The sequence below is a fragment of the Lithobates pipiens genome, unplaced genomic scaffold, assembly GCF_037356315.1.
Source record: "Lithobates pipiens isolate NorthernLeopardFrog02 unplaced genomic scaffold, aLitPip1_a1.2 Scaffold_3, whole genome shotgun sequence".
Taxonomy (NCBI): domain Eukaryota; kingdom Metazoa; phylum Chordata; class Amphibia; order Anura; family Ranidae; genus Lithobates; species Lithobates pipiens.
The window spans coordinates 15,779,684-15,800,812 of NW_027507790.1; positions in this window are offsets into that span (position 1 = coordinate 15,779,684).

The following is a 21,129-nucleotide window of genomic DNA, read 5'->3' on the forward strand; positions in this document are numbered from 1 at the left end:
TGTCGGTGTTTTTATAGCGGGCTGTCTCCTGAGGAGCACGTTTGCGGTGTATTAAAGGGAGGCTAGTTTGTGGTATTCTGTCGTTGTGAGAAAGTGGATCCAGCAGGCTCATTTGGAGGAGAATTTAGTAGGTGTGTCATTGGCCAAAGATATAAGTCGTTCCATTTCGATCAGCAGTTTTTTAAATATTCAGACCATTCCACCTGACACCAACAACCATGCCACGTTCAAAGTCATTTAAATCCCCTTTCTTCTCCATTCTGATGCTCAGTTTGAACTTCAGCAAGTCATCTTCACCCGTCTAGATGCCTAAATGCATTGCGTTGCTGCCGTGTGATTAGCTAATCAATTTTTGTTACCAAGTAATTGAACAGGTATACCTATAAAAGTATCTGGTAAGTGTATATATACAGTATATAGTATAGCTGGTTAGGCAATACCTAAATATACTATTCATAAAATAAACTAAAAACTGTTTACAACTGTGTATGTGCTTTATTATGAAGAGCAATTCTCAAAGTGCACAGCCCTATAACCTCCCTAGCGGTAATCCAGAGTCTGGCTCGGGCTGGGATTTCAGTACCACGAGCGGTAACCCCCAGCCAGATCGGGATCGCATCTCTGGATACAGGGAGAGTTACTTACCTTATCCCCTGGATCCAGCGATGTCCTCCCCGCTGTGTGTGCGAGCTCCTCCGCTCGATTCACACAGTGCCCGAGTGCCGCCGAGCTCCGTTCCCTGCGACGTTACCACGCACGGGAGCAGAGATCGGCGCCAAATTCAAAAAAGTTAAATACACAATACACACACAGTACTGTAATCTTACAGATTACAGTACTGTATAAAAACAATTACACACCCCCTTTGCCCCTAGTGGTCTGTGCAGTGCCCTGCATGCACTTTTATATTATAAATACTGTTTTTTCTGCCTGGAATTTGGAGATTGTCCATAGCAACCAAAAAGTGTCCCTTTATGTCAAAAGTGATTTTAGACCAGCTAGAAAACAACGATAATAAATTATAATCACTTGCAGAATTGAGCGATAGCGATTTGTGGGGAAATTCATCATCAAACACTAAATCTAATGACAGCGACAATTCTGCAAATGAGCAAATTTCTGTCTTTTTGGATTTCATTACATTATTGAATAATTTTTATTATTATTTGTTATCATTATTTATAGTTATTTATTATATCATAAACTTTATCATACCCGGGATGTCTACTAGACTCTGGTTTGAACAGATTTAAGAGAGTTATTCCTAAGAATTGCAGGCCTACAATATAAAACGCCAAATTTCCATGCAAAATAATTGTACCGCTTTCAGTACCTAAAATCAGAAATAATCATACCGCCAGGGAGGTTAAGAAGGTTCCTTTTGGAAATATCACCCCAATAACCTGGAATCATATTGATTTCTATGGATTACTACACTTTGCATATCATCGCTGCAGTTTCCTCTGTCATACTGCACAAGAAGTGAAGGACTCCAAGTGTCAAACGTATGACACAGAAACAAATAAATTAGTTGCAAGGAGTCCAATTAAAAATGTAGTATTTATAAAGATGAGGCACTCGCATCATTAGCTATTTAGCACGTAAAGTCTGCTTCTGTTTGGACACATCAAATATCTCAAAATAAAAAAAATAAAAGGCGTAACTATCAGTTATCTTTATTTTTTGCTCTGACTGCTCTAATGTTGCTCTGTGGGCACCAATGCAGCCTTTCCCTATGCACAGATGGTAGATTTTCTTTTGCTATGGCCGTCAGCACTTGTTAATTTCCGCTCTGATGAATTGATTCTAAAGAGGCAGTGACATTATGTGAGATAAGATAGACAGCGGCAGGGCCAAGGCTGGGGGAAAAATGTCAGAGGAACCAGATAAATGGGGAGAGAAATGACGGAGAAAGACAATATGACAATTAGAAAGGAAGAAAGTGACTGGAATGGAACTAAGGCTTGTTTTCAGGAAGCCACAAAGGTACAATCCAATACAGTCAACAAAAAAAAGCGCGCTCTGCTTTACAGTTTAACAGTCTAATTGTCTGCATCAAATTAATTCAGCTTTCTCTGTCTCATGGGACTATGCAAATTGTTTATATCTCTTCCTTCCTTTATCGTATACATTTATTTCCAATTCAGTCCTGTTAAACAAAAAAAAAAAAAAAAAAAGCCTTTTTACTTATTTGCCTGTCTGATGGAGTTCTCCAATCTGAGAGACATATACCACTGGTATTAAATATCCTCCCTGTGGAGGATTTTTCTTGGAAGAAAAGCGTTTTACTCCAACAATGCAGTGTAGTAAAGGGAGTTTTTAAATTTCATAAGCAGACTAGATGCATGCGTTTTTATTGTCCCTAAGCCAGAAAGAAATTCTGGGACCATATTGTTTCTTATAGTGTATATTTTTTTGAGCATGTATTACTTCCCCAGCAACAAGTATTTTTATTGTGCTTGTATTCCCCCTGTATCTTCCTCTACTGTCTGTAAGTCACTGTGCTGCTTGATGTTCACACAGTTGTTTATGTACATCACTTCCTGTCTCTGTGTGTCTTGGTTGAAAACCCCAGAGGGAGTAAGTAAATAGAGAGAGTCCACATGTCCTGCTGTTGAGAAGCTGCTACTAACTTAGGCCAGAACCAGGGATTATTAGGCCAATGAACCTGTGTTTACTAGTCTGATATTGTTGCCCATAGCTTCCTGGCATATCTATTTAAAGACTAGTGACAGAAGCAGGGTTTTTTTCAGCAGGAACTAGGTGGAACTCAGTTCCACCACCTCCGGCTCAGGTCTTCTGCTCCCTGCTCACCACTATCACTTGGTAACACTGAAGTCCAGCTTCTGCATTTAGAAGTGATAGCTTATCTCCCTGTAGCTCCAACCACAGCAATTTTTCCTTGTTTGCTGTGTTTGTTGAGCTGTGATGTGATTTTCCAAAAAAAAGAAAGTGGTCTTCTGAAGCGTGCGGCAGTCCAGAGCTTGTTTTTCATCTGTTTCTAGCTCCCACCACAGGTCATATCTCCTGCGTAGATCCCACTGAGTGACGGACAGGGACAAGGGAGATATAGAACAGGTACCCAGGGTTCAGTGTAGTCAGGGGCAGGAGAGAGTGCATGGTAGGCTGCACCCTCTGTGGTCTCCATTTTTCCCTGGTGACCAGTTGTTGATGCTCCTACTGCATGATCTCCCTTGCAAGTGACTGTAGTATAGTATAGTATGTTGGGAGGTACAGCCAGATAGGTGTTTCAGCTTAATAGTGCAACAAAGGTAAGACATATGACAGATGGTGGAGCTTTTAAGGAGGGGGGGGGGGAGATAAGGGCAGTGGAGGGAGGGGGTTGTATGCAGAGAGAGGAGCTACTATTTTATGCCATTTGGCAGGTATGTGTGTGTGGTGGGCATGGGTTCCTGCACCCATTCTCTGAGAAAAAAAAGCCCTGGACAGAAGTATATTTGGTTCACCTTTTTGTTATCTCACATTCACTATACCAGATAGTTTGCTTTGTCACACAGTGTGTGTGCGTAAGTAGTGGTCACCTTACTGTTCCATAGTAGGTGTATCTGTTTATTGCAATAGAGTTTATATGCAGCTCTTATAAGTCTAGTTAATCATGTCCCTTCTGGTCTGGGATTCTAAAGCTAATTTTGGCTTATGGCGAAAATAACCAGCATAGGCTAGAGCAAGGTTAGGCATTTGATGGCCAAGTCTGGTATTAAGAGGTCCGGTTGTATGAAAGATCAGATGCTATTAGGGACTAAAGCCCCATACACACTATAATTTTTTCTGTTGATCTTTGTCTTCAGATTTACCAAAACCATGTAGAGCAAGGTCCTGCCTGATTGCATACAAATTAAAACTCCTAAGGTTTGACCTCATATTATATGGTTTTGGTAAATCTGAAGGAAAAAATCAGCAGAAAATCTGATAGTGTGTATGGGGCTTAAGACGCAGAGTAAACTATGAATTCCAGCACCACACCATGTTTTCTGCTGGTGGAAAGTTGCATTCCAGACATGTTGGACCACAGCTGGATGGTCTCCTCCTCACTGCAGATCTTGGACTCCAAAACTAATGCTGCATCATGGCCATCCTCAGGGGCCCCCGCAACTGGACTTTGCTGCAATATTCATCTGGAAGTATCTTTATTAATACCTATATATACCTCGGCATATGTGCACGATTCCACCCGGACTCATATCAGGCACCTTGTTGGTAATACCTGTTTGTACATTGGATGCAGGTATTATTATTATTTTTTTTTTCCTATACAAAGCTTGTATTATTTCCACACTGGTGTGCATCTATATACTTTTGGTTAATGTTATATGCTGGTTGCAGTAGTTTGTCTGTTCCTAATTACTTTGATTAGATTACTGGTAAAGGAGAAGTACAGCCAAAGCTTGTTTGGCTGTACTTCTCCTGCGGATCACAGAAGTGCAGTCCTGTGACCAGTTTTCAGCAGATATCACGTCACAGACCTGGTCCTGGAGCGACACCCGTCTCAGCCTCTCAGAGAGCCAATGACAGCCTAAGCCAGCCCCTCCCGCCCCCTCCACAGACCAGTGCTCCACTGAGCATGGGGGGGGGGGGGCAGAGCAGAAAGCCGGTGACTGATTGTCACCGGCTCTCTGCTCAGGAAACTGTGAGAATCAAGTGACCGGCAGTGTTTGATCGCTTGGTTTTTAGGGTTAGAGCCGACAGGGGACCGATGCTGCATCCACCTAGGTAAGTATAATTCTTAAAAAAGCTGAATTCCCATACTTTTAATTTCCCAGGAAATGAATTTCCTCTTTTCATAGACACCCTGTCCTGGGTGGAAGCACTGCCAATTTTATTATTAAATCCAATCTTCCAATCAGCGAAGGTTCTGGCTCTCTTATTTACCTATAAATTTTATGTAATATCCTGTTTTGTTTTTTTTGTTTTTTTTACTTGAGTGGTCTGTTGAGTTGCTTATCACTGCATGGGGTCACTGTACAGATTAAGGTTGTGTGCTCAGTAGCTTTTCATTGACTACTGCACAAAGATCATTTTCCAATGAACCATCACATACATATAGTACTATCAATATACGTATAATATATTAAGCAGTAACATAGGTTTTATGCTGGGTTTGTGCTGGGTGTAGCCTAGGCTCACCTTTCCTCATTCTTACCACAGTGTTTTTGTCTTTTTCATTTTTAAGTCTTCTCTAGGGGTATATTTATAAAGCAGTGAACAAGACATTCATCTTTACTGCAAGTGCATCTTATATTGTATATATAGCACTGCCTATATATATATATATATATATATATATATATATAATATAATATAATATTAGTGCAAAACTGCCACATATAAAAGAAAAGTGTCCGTGTGATTGTGATCAATCCAATGATAAATTTGACACACGATGGTGTTTCAAAGAAAAAAGTTATTTCACAAAGGAACGTTCCTGGGCTGCCATCTTGGATGAGGGTGAGATCCAAGTTTATTATAGGCTGGTGACAATTCTTTTAATGTAAGTGCAGTTCATGATAGTTTTTTTTTTAACAAACATACTTTCACTATACAGGACTCTTTTCCTTTGTATTATCTATGTGGAGAAAAACTGTTTTGAAATTCCGGTGAATCTGTATACTTACTATAGAGCTGAAGGAAGATTTGTGGAGGAACTGACAACTATTTTTTCCTGGTCTTATACACACAAGCCTTTTTGACTCACTTGTTAAAAACAACTACAACCAGTGAGTGAGGTGTCTTTCCGTGGACGAACATTCCTTTGTGGAAGCACTTTTTTTTTCAATTTGTGATTGAATCACCTGCAGTGAATGTTTGGTGAATATCACATTCACTGCTTTATAAATACACTCCTTTTGGTTGGAATTTTTTTTACCACATTCCTATTGCGAGACAAATGTATAGCAAGTGTTAAAGCTCTTGGGTCCAATTAGATCCTCTCCCATAGTAGTTAGAACATGTACTAACATGGTTGAATGTGTGCTTGGAGAACACCGATGGCTATAGTGTTAATGAGTACTTCTACACACTCATTAAAGTTGTCAAACCTAAAGACAGAGGCGAGACCTGTTGTCAACCTTTTATCGTACAGGGGTGCACTATTCAAAAAAGCGGTTAGGTGCTCATAAAAATTAAAATCTTTGATTTATTTTCTTATATGGCAAGAATATAAATTGTGGTGTAGTTATTGATAGAATCTTGACTAGCTCAACCATATATATTGTTTAACTGAACTGGAGCCCTTTTGTTCATCTCACTGCTAAACATTCTGTGTATCTGTAAATGGGCAACATTTAAAACCTGCAATGAACTAAAATATGGTATTGAAGTAAAACAATGAATCATGAAAAAATAATAAATATGCCTAGAAGGTAGTTAGCCAACCAGCCGCTGCAGTTATACTGCGACAGGTTGACATGGCTGTGCAAATCGCCATAGCTGTACATCGCTTCTTTTAGATGTCACAGCAGGCGCACCCTCGCACCCACCGCGTGTTCCCGGTAACTGATACATATGCTTGGTGGGCGTGATAACCGCGATCGCTGGTGACAGTTTACACACACAAATCCTGGTTCTTTCAGGGGAGAGGAGAGAGATCGGCGTTCATACTAAGTATGAACACCGATCTCTCTCCTCCCCTTGTCAGTCCCATCCCCCCTACAGTTAGAACACACCTAGGGAACACAGTTAACCCCTTGATCACCCCCTAGTGTTAACCATTTTCCTACCAGTGACAGTTATACAGTAATCAATGACTATTTTTAGCTCTGATCGCTGTATAAATGTCAATAGTCCCAAAAAAGTGTCAAAAGCATCCGATCTGTCCGCTGCAATGTTGCAGTCCTGATAAAAATTGCAGATCGCCGCCATTACTAGTAAACAAAAAATAATAATAATGATGACATAAATCTATCCCCTATTTTGTAGACGTTATAACTTTTGCGCATACCAATCAATATACGCTTATTGAATTTTTTTTTACAAAAAATATGTCGAGGAATACATATTGGCCTAAATTGAGGGAAAAATTTTTTTTTGTTTTTTTTTTTAAATTTGGGGATAGATGATCAAATACCACCAAAAGAAAGCTCTATTTGTGGGGACAACATTGCACAACTGCGCAATTGTCTGTAAAAGCGACGCAGTGCTGTATCACTGGTCTGGAAGGGGTCAAATCCTTCAGGGGCTGAAGTGGTTAAAGCAGAGTTCCACCCAAAAGTGAAACTTCTGCTTATTTGCTTCCTCCCACCTCCGGTGCCACATTTGACACTTTTCAGGGGGAAGGGGGGAACGGGGATCTGTTTTTGATGGGTCCCTGTGCCCACTTTTGGGAGACGGGCTGCGGTGTTCAGGCGTTCCCTCGGAAGTTCGGCCCCCCTCTTCCTTCCCCTGCCGCCGAGCCAATAAGAAAGCGCAGTGCGCTTCATGCATGTGCAATAGGGAACCGGCCATGAAGCTGAAAGGCTTAACTGCTAGTTTCCCTTAGTGGAGATGGCATCCGCAGCACCCGACAGCCGATCCAAAGATCGGCTGGGGTGCTGACATTGCGGGCTCCCTGGACAGGTAAATGTCCATTTAGTAAAAGTCAGCAGCTACAGTATTTGTAGCTGCTGACTTTAAATTTTTTTCCCCCAGGCTGGACCTCCTCTTTAAGAATAAACTGTTGAGGTTAGACATGTGAGTGGACTGTTTGATTAATGATCTTTTCTAATAAGTAATAATTAGTAGTAAAAATTGTTGTAGGTCAAGAAGCAGTTGTATCAATAACTAGGAGGTAATAGGAGAAATGTTGGGGAGATGGACTTTAGCTGTAAGGGAGGTGGTACTGCTGGGTATTGTACTGTACTTTACTATGCTGCAGTTACCTTTTTAGGAGACTCCTTAAAGGTAAAATATATATATATATATATATATATATAAATATATAATGGGATTTTTATATACAGCTTACCTGTAAAATCCTTTTCTTGAGAGTACATCACGGGACACAGGAGCTTCATTACATAGTGGGTTATATAGGCACCTCTGGTGATTGGACACTGGTTAACCCCAATTAAGGAGAATTCCGCCCCTATATAACCCCTCCCATATGGGAGGCACCTCAGTTTTGTAGCAAAGCAATAAGAAACCACGTAAAAAAAAACAAGAGGGGCGGGAGCCCTGTGTCCCGTGATGTACTCACAAGAAAAGGATTTTACAGGTAAGCTGTATATAAAAATCCCATTTTCTTGATCATACATCACAGGACACAGGAGCTTCATTACATAGTGGGATGTCCCAAAGCAATGCTCAGATTGAGGGGAGGGAGACACAGATCATAATTATAGACCGCCAGGGACCGGAGGACCTAAACTGCAGCCTGCAGTACACTGTGCCCGAAGGCGATATCCTCTTGCCCTCTGACATCCACCTGATAGAATCTGGTGAATGTGTGGACTGATGACCAAGTTGCAGCCTTACAGATCTGAGCCAGGGAGGCCTGGTGATGCACTGCCCAAGAAGCACTTACAGCCCTAGTAGAGTGCGCTTTCACTTGAAAAGGAGGAATCTTCCCCTTTACACTATAGGCCTGAGAAATAACTTGTCTAATCCACCATGAGAAAGTGGATTTTGACGCCGCCTGGCCCTTCCTAGGGCCTTCCGGCAAAATAAACAAGAAATCAGTTTTCCTTATCTGAGCAGTTGCCCGAAGATATATACTGATTACTCTAACCACATCCAAAGTGTGCAAAGATTCTTCTTCTGCGGACTGTGGGTCCGGAAAAAAGGATGGTAGGATTACGTCTTGATTCAAATGGAATCCCGAAACCACCTTAGGTAGAAAGGACCTGTTGGGACGCATGACCACCCGGTCCTTATGAATAATTAGATACGGCTCCTTGCTAGCTCTGATACTCTTCTAGCCGTAGATATGGCTACCAAGAAGACCAATTTTTTAGTCAGGAGAACTAATGAAGCCAGATGCAAAGGTTCAAATGGTTGCCCCTGCAAAGCCGAGAGAACCAAATTCAGATCCCAAGGGCATACCGGAGGTTTGACTGGCGGTCTTATCCGCATGGCCCCCTGGATGAAAGCCCGCACCAGGGAATGCGATGCAAGTGGCTTCTGAAAAAATACTGACAGGGCCGAAATTTGCACCTTGATTGCTTATAGCCAAATTCATTTCTAGGCCTGACTGGAGAAAGGCCAAGATCCTGCTAATGACATACTTTCTAGGATGCCATTTCCTGAGTTCACACCAGGAAACATATGCCCTCCAGATTTTGTAATAAATAAGCCTGGAGACTGGCTTTCTGGCATTGACCAGAGTAGAAAGGACTGGCCCCGAAAGGCCACGGTCTCTCAGAATGTGGGTCTCAGCAGCCAAACCATCAAATTTAGACTGTGTAAAGCAGGATGGTAAATTGGGCCCTGTGAGAGCAGATCTGGCCGGAGAGGGAGGATCCATGGCCTGCCTACTGTCAACTTCATGATCTCTGCGTACCATGGTCGCCTGGGCCAAGCCGGGGCCACCAAAAGGACCGATTTTGTCTCCCTCTTGACTCTTCCCAGGAACCGTGACAGAAGCGGGCTCGGGGGGAAGGCATAGATAAGATTGTACTGATCCCAGGGAACTGTCAGAGCATCTGACCCCTGAGCAAGTGTATCTCTTGTCCTTGACACAAAATTGTCCAGTTTCCTGTTGAACCTGGATGCAAACAGATCTACGTCTGGAGTACCCCACCTGTGACAAATGTTCCGAAACACATCGGGGTGCAGAGCCCATTCTCCTGGGCACAACTGCTGGCGGCTCAGAAAATCCACCTGCCAATTTTCCACTCCTGGAATGAAGACTGCAGAAAGACACGGAACATGCTTTTCTGCCCAGACAAGTATGCGATTCACCTCTTTTGGGCCACCAGACTCTTGGTACCGCCCTGGTGATTGATATAGGCCACTGCTGTGGCATTGTCGGACTGAACCCGAACAGGGAGACCTCGTAGTCTGTAAGACCACTTTATGAGAGCCATATAAATTGCCCGGATCTCCAGGACATTTATGGGCAATAGCTTCTCGATCGCAGACCATTTCCACTGCGAGCACGTCTCCTCCAACACTGCTCCCCAACCTGTCAGGCTAGCATCTGTCGTGATAATCTTCCATGGAAGAGGAAGAAAAGTTTTGCCCTTCAGCAAATTCTTGGTTTGCAACCACCAGATGAGACTCCTGTGTGTCCCTGGGGATAGACGCATAGGAAGATCCAAGGATTGGGGCTTCCTGTTCCAAGCCGCAAGGATGCATCTTTGCAGAGGCCTTGAGTGGAACTGGGCGAATGGGACGGCCTCGAAGAAGGCGACCATTTTCCCTAACAGTCTCATGCACAATCGAATGGGGGAAGATCTCCTGCCCAGAATTAGGCGCACCAGATCCCCAATGGCCAAGGCCTTTGGCCTTGGAAGAAACACCTTGCCCTGAGCGGTGTCGATGATCATACCCAGGTATTCCAACCTGGTGGCAGGCTGTAGGGACGACTTTTCTAGGTTTATAATCCAACCTAGGCGTTCCAGGTGTTCTAGCGTTCTGGTGACGCTGTGGTTCAGGAACGCCACTGTTTTCTCCATGAGAAGCAAATCGTCTAGATAAGCCATGAGGGCTATACCCTGAGCTCTTAGGTTTGCCAAGAGAGGGTCCAGAATCTTTGTGAAGACTCGAGGGGCCGTAGCAAGCCCGAACGGCAAGACCACAAATTAAAAATGGCGCAGCTCTACCGCGAACCTTAGAAATTTTTGGTGTGCGGGAAAAATTGGCACATGGAGATATGCATCCTTGATATCTATTGATGCCATAAACACTCCCCCTTGCAGGGAGGAGACCACAGTGCAGATTGACTGCATTCAGAAGGACCAGATGCGTAAAAACCGGTTCAGATCCTTCAGATCTAGGATAGGTCTGACACTTCCATTTGGCTTTGGAACGGTGAAGAGATTTGAGTAAAACCCTGAACCCTGTTCCTTTGGGCCCACTTCTACTATCACCCCCTGGGATAGTAAGTGATCTAAGGCCAGAAATAGCGTTTTTTGCTTTACTGGATCCCTGGGGATCCTTGACCTTAGAAAGCGAGAAGGTGGAATCTCCTGAAACTCTAGCCTGTAGCCCAGAGATACCGAAGAGATCACCCACTTGTCCCGGATCTCTTCCTGCTAGGCTCCTGCAAACTGCAGGAGCCTTCCCCCCACTCGGCCGAGCGGGGGCACCCCTTCACAAGGAAGCTTTTGGGCTCTGCTTGTCAGGCTTTCCCCCAAGTCTTTTTCTGCCCCTGGGCCCGGCCCTGAGCCTTTCCTGTAGAGGAGGGTTGAGAAGGCCGTCGCCACTGCTTAGAGCTTGATGCTCCGGGAGAGAGAGCACGCCTAAATGATGGACGTTTGCTCCTTTTGACTGGAAGGAGAATGGATTTACCCCCTGAAATTTTTTGGACGAATTTGTCTAATTCTTCTCCAAACAAATGTTCCCCTTTAAACGGGAACCCAATCAAATGCTTCTTGCATGACAGCTCAGCTGCCCAATTCTTTAGCCATAGGGCCCTTCGCATGTGTACCAACATGAGGGACAAACGTGATGCTTGTTGGACAGAATCCAAAATCGCATCAATCATGAAACACAGAATATGAGGCATTTCTGCATACTTCTCTACTTCCTCGCTGGGAAGGAGTCCAAGCATCTGCTTAACCTGTTCCTTGAGGAAATGGCACAACCCCACGGCTGTGACTGTAGGTTGCACCACAGCGCTAGCCATGGAAAAGGAGGCTTTTAATAAGGTTTCCAGCTTCTTATCAGTTGGATCTTTAAATACCTGCGCCTTATCCAAGGGACAAGTCAGGTTTTTATTCACACAAGAAACAGCCGCATCAACAGATGGGACCCCCCACTTTTTGGTGAAACTTTCCTCCAGAGGATAATGCATAGAAAACCTTTTAGGAGGAGCAAACAGTTTATCTGGATGTCCCCAATCCTCATACAACAATTTATCCATTAAGGGATGCATTGGAAAGGAATAGGCAGTCTGTGGGGCTTTCCTGACTCCCAGGGAAGAAACAGAGGACGTAGCGACTTCAGCAGCAGGCATTCTGAATGTGGTACGCACCAATTCAGTATAATACTGCACCTGCTTTCTGAGCGCCTGGGAGGAGGGGACTCTCTCCTCTTCCTCTGAATCATCCGACTGCTCCTGATCCCTGTCCCAAGACAGGGATCTCTCCTCATTTTCAGAAGAATCATCTGAGAGAGGAATTTCAGCAGAGGGAGGGAATCTACCCCTTTTACTGCTATTTTTCAGGGAAGCAGAAATAAAATTCATTATTCTCCCTTCAAACCCCTCCAATGTAGCCCTAAGGGAGTCATCAGTGACATAAACCGGGGCTGGGACATTAGGATAGGCTGCAAAACCTGACAGGGGCACTGACTCGTCTTGAGAGGCTGGCTCCAGTCTTGCAGGGGGGGATGGTAACTTACAGGCACTTTTAGAACCCCTGGACCTAGGCAGTGATTTACCAGTGCCTTTGCTACCTCCCCCTGAGACCCTCTTACGAGGAGACATAGTCCTAAGCTACAAAGCAGAGGTACTAGTACAAGTGCAATCACTGTTGTGCTTGAAGTCTCACAATAAATATATATGCTTAAACTGCACAACCTGATGCTGAGTAAGTGTCTAAGGTTTGCCTGGATCCAATCCCCTCGGATGCTTACTGCCCACAGCTCGTGTGTCTCACACTTACAGCCCCCTGACGCTCTGGGCTTTTTAAATCTGCTGCCTGGCGCCTGCGCAGTACAGCGCCGTGCACACTGTCGTGCACGGCTCACAACCACACTCCCCCCTCCTCCATTAGGCCGGGAAACGCGCACGTGCACGAGGACCGCGGGATCCAGGGGGGAAAGGAGAACTCCACCGGAGCTGCGTGGGACCCCCAGACTATGTGGGACCCCTGTGTTACCTTGTTGTGGCAGGGACTGCAGTGGAGATGTGAGACAGCTGGAGAACCAGGCTTCACTGAGTGTGTGTACTGAAAGGCATGTAAGTATGCATCAGGCTGCTCTTACTCCCTCTAGTGGTGGAAACCAGGTAAGACATACAACTACTCAAAATTAAGAAATCCATCATATAATTATATATATAGGATTAACTTCCCTTACCTGTCCTTGCCGCAGGAATTGCTGAAACAGACAAATTCCAGCCTTCACCCATCACGGCGGGCAGTGTTAGCCAACCTTCAAGTTTATCTGGGGCTCTTTCTCGGAAGAGCCTCCTACCTGGACCATGTAAAAGACTCTGCCAGAAACTTTCGTGCGCTCTGTATAAACAGTACACCAAGTCTGGTTTTCCCAGAGCCCAGTTTTCCAATAGGAGAGGACTTACAGGCCAAACCCCGTTTCTTTGGCTGACGAGGCCGGGGTACCATACCATCTTCGGAGTCAAATATTGGCCCGAGGTATGGATCCGGTTTGTTGTAGCCCTTAGGCCCCCGCAGGGACCTGCACAGAGCTAAAGTTTTACGTGACCAACTACCATAGACACTGGCGAAAAAACTGAGGTGCCTCCCATATGGGAGGGGTTATATAGGGGAGGAATTCTCCTTAATTGGGGTTAACCAGTGTCCAATCACCAGAGGTGCCTATATAACCTGCTATGTAATGAAGCTCCTGTGTCCCTTGATGTATGATCAAGAAATATATATATATATATATATTGGCATGTTTACACAATAGTTGGCACTTGCGTTGAACCCACATTTGTTTGACTGAAACTCAATAAGGGATAAATCACTATTCTAAAGAATTGTTTAGCTATGTGTAAACATTTTAGTTTCAGTTGTTCTTTAAATAACAAACTTTTTTTCAACTGGTTGCAGAGAGATAGATGACACTTCGTGGAAAGGAGCAAACAGCTCCACTCATCATAAAAATTCAAAATATTAAAATACAATATTTCATATTTACATGGGTAAAATAAAACATATTTATGAAAGAAAACGCTATGTCTGGCACAAACCCAACACATCACATCACCCAAAGAACACCATCCCCCCAGTGAAACATGGTGGTGGCAGCATCATGCTGTGGGGATGTTTTTCAGCAGTCGGGACTGGGAAACTTGTCAGAGTTGAGGGAAAGATGGATGGTGCTAAATACAGGGATATTCTTGAGCAAAACACTCTGTGTGTGATTTGAGGCTAGGACGGAGGTTCACCTTCCAGCAGGACAATGACCCCAAACACACTGCTAAAGCAACACCTGAGTGGTTTAAGGAGAAACATATAAATGTGTTGGAATGGCCTAGTCAAAGCCCAGACCTCAATCCAATAGAAAATCTATGGTCACACTTAAAGATTGCTGTTCCCAAGCGCAAACCATCCACATTGAAGAAACTGGAGCCGTTTTGCAAGGAGGAATGGGCAAAAATCCCAGTGGTAAGATGCGGCAAGCTTATAGAGACTTATCCAAAGCAACTTGGATCTGTGATAGCCGCAAATAGGTACACAAAGTATTGACTTTAGGGGGGTGAAGAGTATGCACTGTTTCTGTTATATTGTCCTATTTGTTGTTTGCTTTACAATAAAAAAATAAATATTCAAAGTTGTGGGCATGTTCTGTAAATGAAATGATGCAAATCCTCAAACAATCCATGTTCATTCCAGGTTGTGAGGCTACAAAACATGAAAAATGCCAAGGGGGGTGAAGGCACTGTATTTACCATACTAATAGAAAGCTAAAGACAATTTTAAAGTTGGACAAAATGGTTTATTGTGCACACACACGGTAGGTGGTAAAATATTCTGTTTAGTTTAATTCTGTTTTTATTGTCTGCATTAGTAAATAAAATATTTGCAAACAAAGAAATGAAAACAAAAACAGGGTTTTTAAAAGGGTGACAAACCTTTGGATAGTTTTTTAACCAATGACTAGAGATACAAGAAATGTGAGTACATAATATTTTAGTTGTCTACCTATCTGCTTGTATTTAAACTGATATGTATTATAGTCTTTGATGTAGCAACCTTACTGTTATGTGACCCTTGTAAACACTGGTATGTGTGTTTTCAAGATGAAAAAAAGGAAAGAAAAAAAAAAAGATTGCATTGTGAAAAACAGGGCAGCAGGAATTTATCAAACCACAAGCCTGTATCATACAAGGTCAATGGCAAATGGAATACTTTTTCCAAGCCTTCAGTTTAAATGTGGTAGTTTGTTCTGGAAATACAGGCGATACAGAAAAAATAAACAGACCCTTTTGTCTATCTGCCTAACCATTCATTTGTTGTTGTATACAATCTATGCACCACTAATGCCGCGTACACACGGTCAAACTGTATGACGTACTTAGTCTGGCGGAAAAGTATGCCAGACTGTCCGTCGGAATTTCCGAACGGGCTACTTGCCCACACACGGCACTTTTTGAGCGGACTAATACGGCGTACTAAGTCCGCCGTACTATCCGCCCTACTTTTGAAATGAACGGACTCACCCACACACGAGGAGGAAAGTCCGCTCATTTCGAGTGCGTCTCCAGGTAGGCGGGGCCCGCGAAGGAGACGTCGCTGGCCCCGCCGCCTGGTATGGACTTAAACAACAGACCCTTGTCCGAGCACGTTACCCGGCCGGCCAGGAAAGGGGGGCGAGTGAGCGCCCCCCCTCCTGAGCCGTACCAGGCCGCGTGCCCTCAACATGGGGCCGGCCCCCCCACCCCAAAGCACCTTGTCCCCATGTTGATGAGGACAAGGGCCTCTTCCCGACAACCCTGGCCGTTGGTTGTCGGGGTCTGCGGGCGGGGGGCTTATCGGAATCCGGGGGCCTCCTTTAATAAGGGGGCCCCTGATACCGGCCCCCCACCCTATGTGAATGAGTATGGGGTACAATGTACCCCTACCTATTCACCTGTAAAATAAAAGTACAAAAAAAACACAACACACGAGATAAAATACTTTATTGCACAGCTCCGAGGGTCTTCCGTCTTCGGGGGTCTTCTCACCGGACTCCTCCGCTATCTTCTTGTAGCTCTTTTGCTAGCGGAGGAGTCCGGCTTTCTTCCTCGCCGCCGGCCTCTTCTCCCGACTTCGGGGGTCTTGTCCCCCTCTTCGGTTCTTCTGCCGGGCCACCGCGCCTTCTTATAGCTCTTTTACAGGCGGTGGCCCGGTCTTCTGTCGCCGCTGCCGCCTTCCGCTCTTCTTCTTCTTCTTCTCCTTCTTCTCCAGGAGATGTTGACTCGACGATCTCTCCGGCCACAATGCCAGGGCCGTGCTGCGCGGCCACTTATATAGGGACAAGGGGCGGTGTCACATGGCTTTATGTCACATGGGTTGGTCACATGGGTTGATGTCACATGGGGACTATGACATCGTAAGGGGGCGGGGTCACCATGTGACACCAACCCATGTGACATAAAGCCATGTGACACCGCCCCTTGTCCCTATATAAGTGGCCGCGCAGCACGGCCCTGGCATTGTGGCCAGAGAGATCGTCGAGATTGTCCCTATATTAATACTAAAGTATTTTAACTCGTGTGTTGTATTTTAACTCGTGCGGCCCCCCCTTCCCCAAGGCACCCCCCATGTTGAGGGCACGTGGCCTGGTACGGCTCAGGAGGGGGGGGGGGGGGCGCTCGCTCGCCCCCCTTTCCTGGCCGGCCGGGTAGCGTGCTCGGACAAGGGTCTGCTGTGGACTTGGGGGGGACCCCCACGCCGATTTTTTTCGGCGTTGGGGTTCCCCTTTAAGTCCATACCAGGCGGCGGGGCCAGCGACGTCTCCTTCGCGGGCCCCGCCTACCTGGATACCCGCTCGAAATGAGCGGACTTTTCTCCGGGCGGGAAAAGTCCGCTCATTTCAAAAGTACGGCGGACTTGCATACACACGGCCGGATTGTCCGCCGAAATGCGAGTACGACGGACAGAATTTCGAAAAAAATAAATTCTTAGTACGCCGGACTGCACGCTGAAAAAGTCCGCTGAAGCCCACACACGAGCGGACTGTCCGCTGAAATGTGTTTCGGCGGACTAAGTAGGCCATACAATCCGCCCGTGTGTACGCGGCATTAGATTGACCATGCACGACCAATTCAAGCATCACAAGCAACAACGTTTTTGAAAAATCTCTTTAACCTAAAGCAGATCATTACATTTTCTATAGAAAAAATAAAAGTTTATCAGAAAAGTTCATCTGTTGAATGATCAGACAGGGAGTAACTGTAATTTGCAGTTCACCAAACAAGTGAAAAGTTAGAAACATTAATGCAAAACAAGTTCAGGATGGCAAATGCATGCTTATGTAGCACCCTCCTAGGTAGGTGCTAGAAGAGAGTATAGTTATGAGGTCTTTCTGCTTACCAGGAAGGCTGCCAGGTACATTTAGATGCTCTCTGCCTACCAGGGAGCAGGGATCCATTGATTGGGTCTACTCATGGTGCTCCGATGCTGCTCATGTTGTCTGAATGTTTCACACTGGTCCAATAGGATGGGCCATATTGGACAGTGGGAGGAGACCTGACAAGTGAGAGCATAGGCATAGTTACAGCCCTGGACAATGGCAGAGGAAAGTACCTCAATGCATGCTGGGTGACCATATATATGCCAAGGGCACATGTGCTTGGGGTCTTCGGCTAGAGAGCGGGGTCCTGAAAGGAGGGGGAAGCTACTCCTCCTCGGCTCAGGCTGCCATGAGGCCTCAGGTGGTCGACCTGAGGGCATGAATCAGAGTAAAGCTGCAACCCAGATGTCCTGCAAAGCTGACTAGAAGGGAGGCACACCAGGAAGGATCTGTTCCTGCCTACTATGAGTACTGATCTGTGTCATGGGGCCTGTCCTGTGTAGGCCATCCCTTCAGATAGTAGAGTCAGTGGACAGGTGTCAGCCACTGAGGATGCTAGTGAGTGTCCTGAAGATAAAACAGTTTCATCAAGTCTGCTGCCAGAGCAAGCAAAGGACTTACTGTATTTCTCCTATTTGAGTGCAGTATGCTATAGCCGGGAGTCTGCTACCACATTTAACTTGGTGAGGCCAAGTGAGAGTTGTCCTCATCTGTAAATAGTTCCATTTTGGAGTATCCCACTATTCCCTTCTCTCATCCAAGTTCCATCAATAAATACCAAAAAAAAAAAAAAACGCCCTGGATTGATTATTGGATAATGAGTGAATGAGAGTACGGTTGGTCGTGTGAAAACACCTAGTAACTGGCAGCAAGATAATCAGGGGGAGACCCAGGAAAGTCCACACACAGCAATCCCTACGGGGGCAGTGCTACACTTATACTGCAGAATAATGAAAACTGCACAAACATGGACTTTTCACATACCATCTCCATGGCTCAGTCTCGGCAATGTGGCTACATAACATAGTCTCTGTAAGGCTCTATAAACAACAGAATGTCAAGTTGAGAATCGCTACTTACAAGGCCACATTTACCCATTTAGCAGGAGCCAAACTTCATGTATAAAGCAGTATTACTACTACTATTACTATACATGGCAGCTTCCCACTATCAATGCTTGTTAAGGATACCAGGAGGTGCGAGCACCTCAAAGTCCATAAGCCTGGTACACACTAATCGTTTTTTTTCCTTCAACCCAGCGGGCTGAAAAAAACAAAACTGAAGAGCTCAGCAGAAGCCTCTGTGCTAACAATCCGATGTTAGTACAGTGATCTCCTCCACTGAGCCATTCTGTTCTGACAGGGAGACAGCCCCCCGCTAGAACACACCAGTAAGAGCTATCTTCACTTACATGGTCAGGAATACAAACAATTGAGCCTAGAACAAAAAAAACCTGTGTGGAGGTTCCCCCATAATACATCCCAGGCACTTAAGGTCTGGTATGGATTTTAACCTTAAAAAAATCAAGAAAAATAGTGTTAGGCCGCGTACACACGCGGGGACTGTTCGCCCAACTTTGTCCGCTGAACAGTGTTTCGGCGGACAGTCCGCCCGTGTGTGGGCTTTCAGCGGACAGTTTCAGCGAACAGTCTGCTGAACAAAGTTTTTCGGAAATTCCGAAAAACTGTCCGCTGAAACTTGGTTTCAGCGAACAGTCCCCTCGTGTGTAGGCTTGTTCGTCAAACTAAGTTCCGCGCATGCTCAGAAAGGATTTACACGCCGAAAGTTGTAATGCAGTGTATAGGACGTCGTATTTTCCGTCCCGTCGTACGTGCCGTTCACGTCATCGCGCACGGTTTCAGCAAACTGTTCGTTCGTCGTGTGTGGGCAAGTCCGTCCATGCTAATTTTGAGCGGACTGTTCGCTGAAACTGTTTGACGGACAAAGTTGAGCGAACAGTCCCCGCGTGTGTACGCGGCCTTACACATCCATAACAGACCCTTATCTGAGCATGCAGCCTGGCATACCAGCAAAGGGAGAGTATGACCATGAACTCCCCCCTCCTAAACCATACCAGGCCACAGGCCCTCAACTTGGAGTTACCTTACATTTTTATGTAAACTGTATGCTATTTACCGTTTGCTCATTCACATAGTGGGGCTGTAAACCAGGCCGCTCTTATTGCTAAAGGAGGCTTTCAGATTCTGATAAGCTACCAGCCTGCAGACCCCCATATTCACTGGGCCATAGTTGCCGGAAAGAGACCCTTATCATCATCAACATGGGGTGCCCCCCTGGCAAGGTATTCCGCACCCTGTTAAAGCCATGTGGCATGGTGTGTTTCAGGATGGGGATAATACTTTCCTGACCTGCTGGGCTATATGCTCAGATAAGGGTCCGGTATAGAATTAGGGGGGGGGGGGGTGGGTGGCAAACTTCTCACAGTTTTTTTTGTAGGGTTCCCCTTAAAATATATACCAGACCTGAAGGGGCTGGTATGAATTAGGTAGGAACCCATTGCCTTTTTTTGTGCGTGGGATCCTATATTAACATCTATGCTAGATGTTAAAGCGGTAGTAAACTCCACTTTTGAACTTGTACCAACAGGTAAGTTTATAGTAAGGTATAGATACAGTGGATATCTCCTTAACTTGCGGTGTTTAGGAGATATTTACACTCGATGCATGCACAGGTATGCCGACCCTTCAGAACTCTGTGACGTAAAGCATGACTCTCGTGTGCATGCGCAGAAGTTATGTCATCGCGGCTCACCCATTCACAGGACCGGAGCCAGCTGATGCTTATGGTATTTCTGCAAACTACATTTATGCCTTTTAAAGGTAGTAATATATGGCATCTTAATATAATTACCGTATTTGCCGGTGTATAAGACGACCCGGCATATAAGACGACCCCTTAATTGTACAGGTTTTTAAAATGTTTTGCCCGTACTCACCGTTTAAGACGACCCCCCCATTCCGAGGCTTCCGACGCTTCATATCCCTCTTCTTCATTCTTGCTGGAGCCATTTCCTTCTTCCTTCTTGCTGGTGCTGGAGCCAATCACGGCGAGCAATGTATTCTATTAATGAATACAAAGCCTGCTTGGATTGGCAGAGGCTGTAACATCATCGGCTCAACGGTATATACTGTATGTAGCCGAAGCTACATACAGTATTACCGGACATCCAGAAGGCATCCCAGCAGCGGACCCGGCGTATAAGACGACCCCTCCTTTTTGCCCAGTTTTTTTAAGTGTAAAAGGTCATCTTATACGCCGGAAAATACGGTATTGCTATATTGTTTGGTTACAGTCTAAAATAAGCACTTTTTTTATACTGTGTGTATATATCTAAAGACTGGTAACAGAAGCATATGTGGCTTATTGCTATTATCTCACATGCACAGTGCCAGATATGCCGCGTACACACGGGCGGATTGTATGGCGTACTTAGTCCGTCGAAACACATTTCAGCGGACAATCTGCTCGTGTGTGGGCTTCAGCTGACTTTTTTAGCGTGCAGTCCGGAGTACTAAGTATTTCGGTTTTTTCGAAATTCTGTCCGTCGTACTTTGGTTTCAGCGGACAATACGGTCGTCAGTATGCTAGTCGGACGGACTAAGAATGACGCATGCCCAGAAAGGATTTACAGGGCGGAAGGGTGCTTTGCTGTGTCTTGGACTTCCTTTTTCTAGTCCCGCCGTACGTGCTGTACACGTCATCGCGCAAGCTTTCGACGGACTGTTTGTGCATCCGTGTGTGGTCAAGTCCGTTCAGTGGAAAGTACGA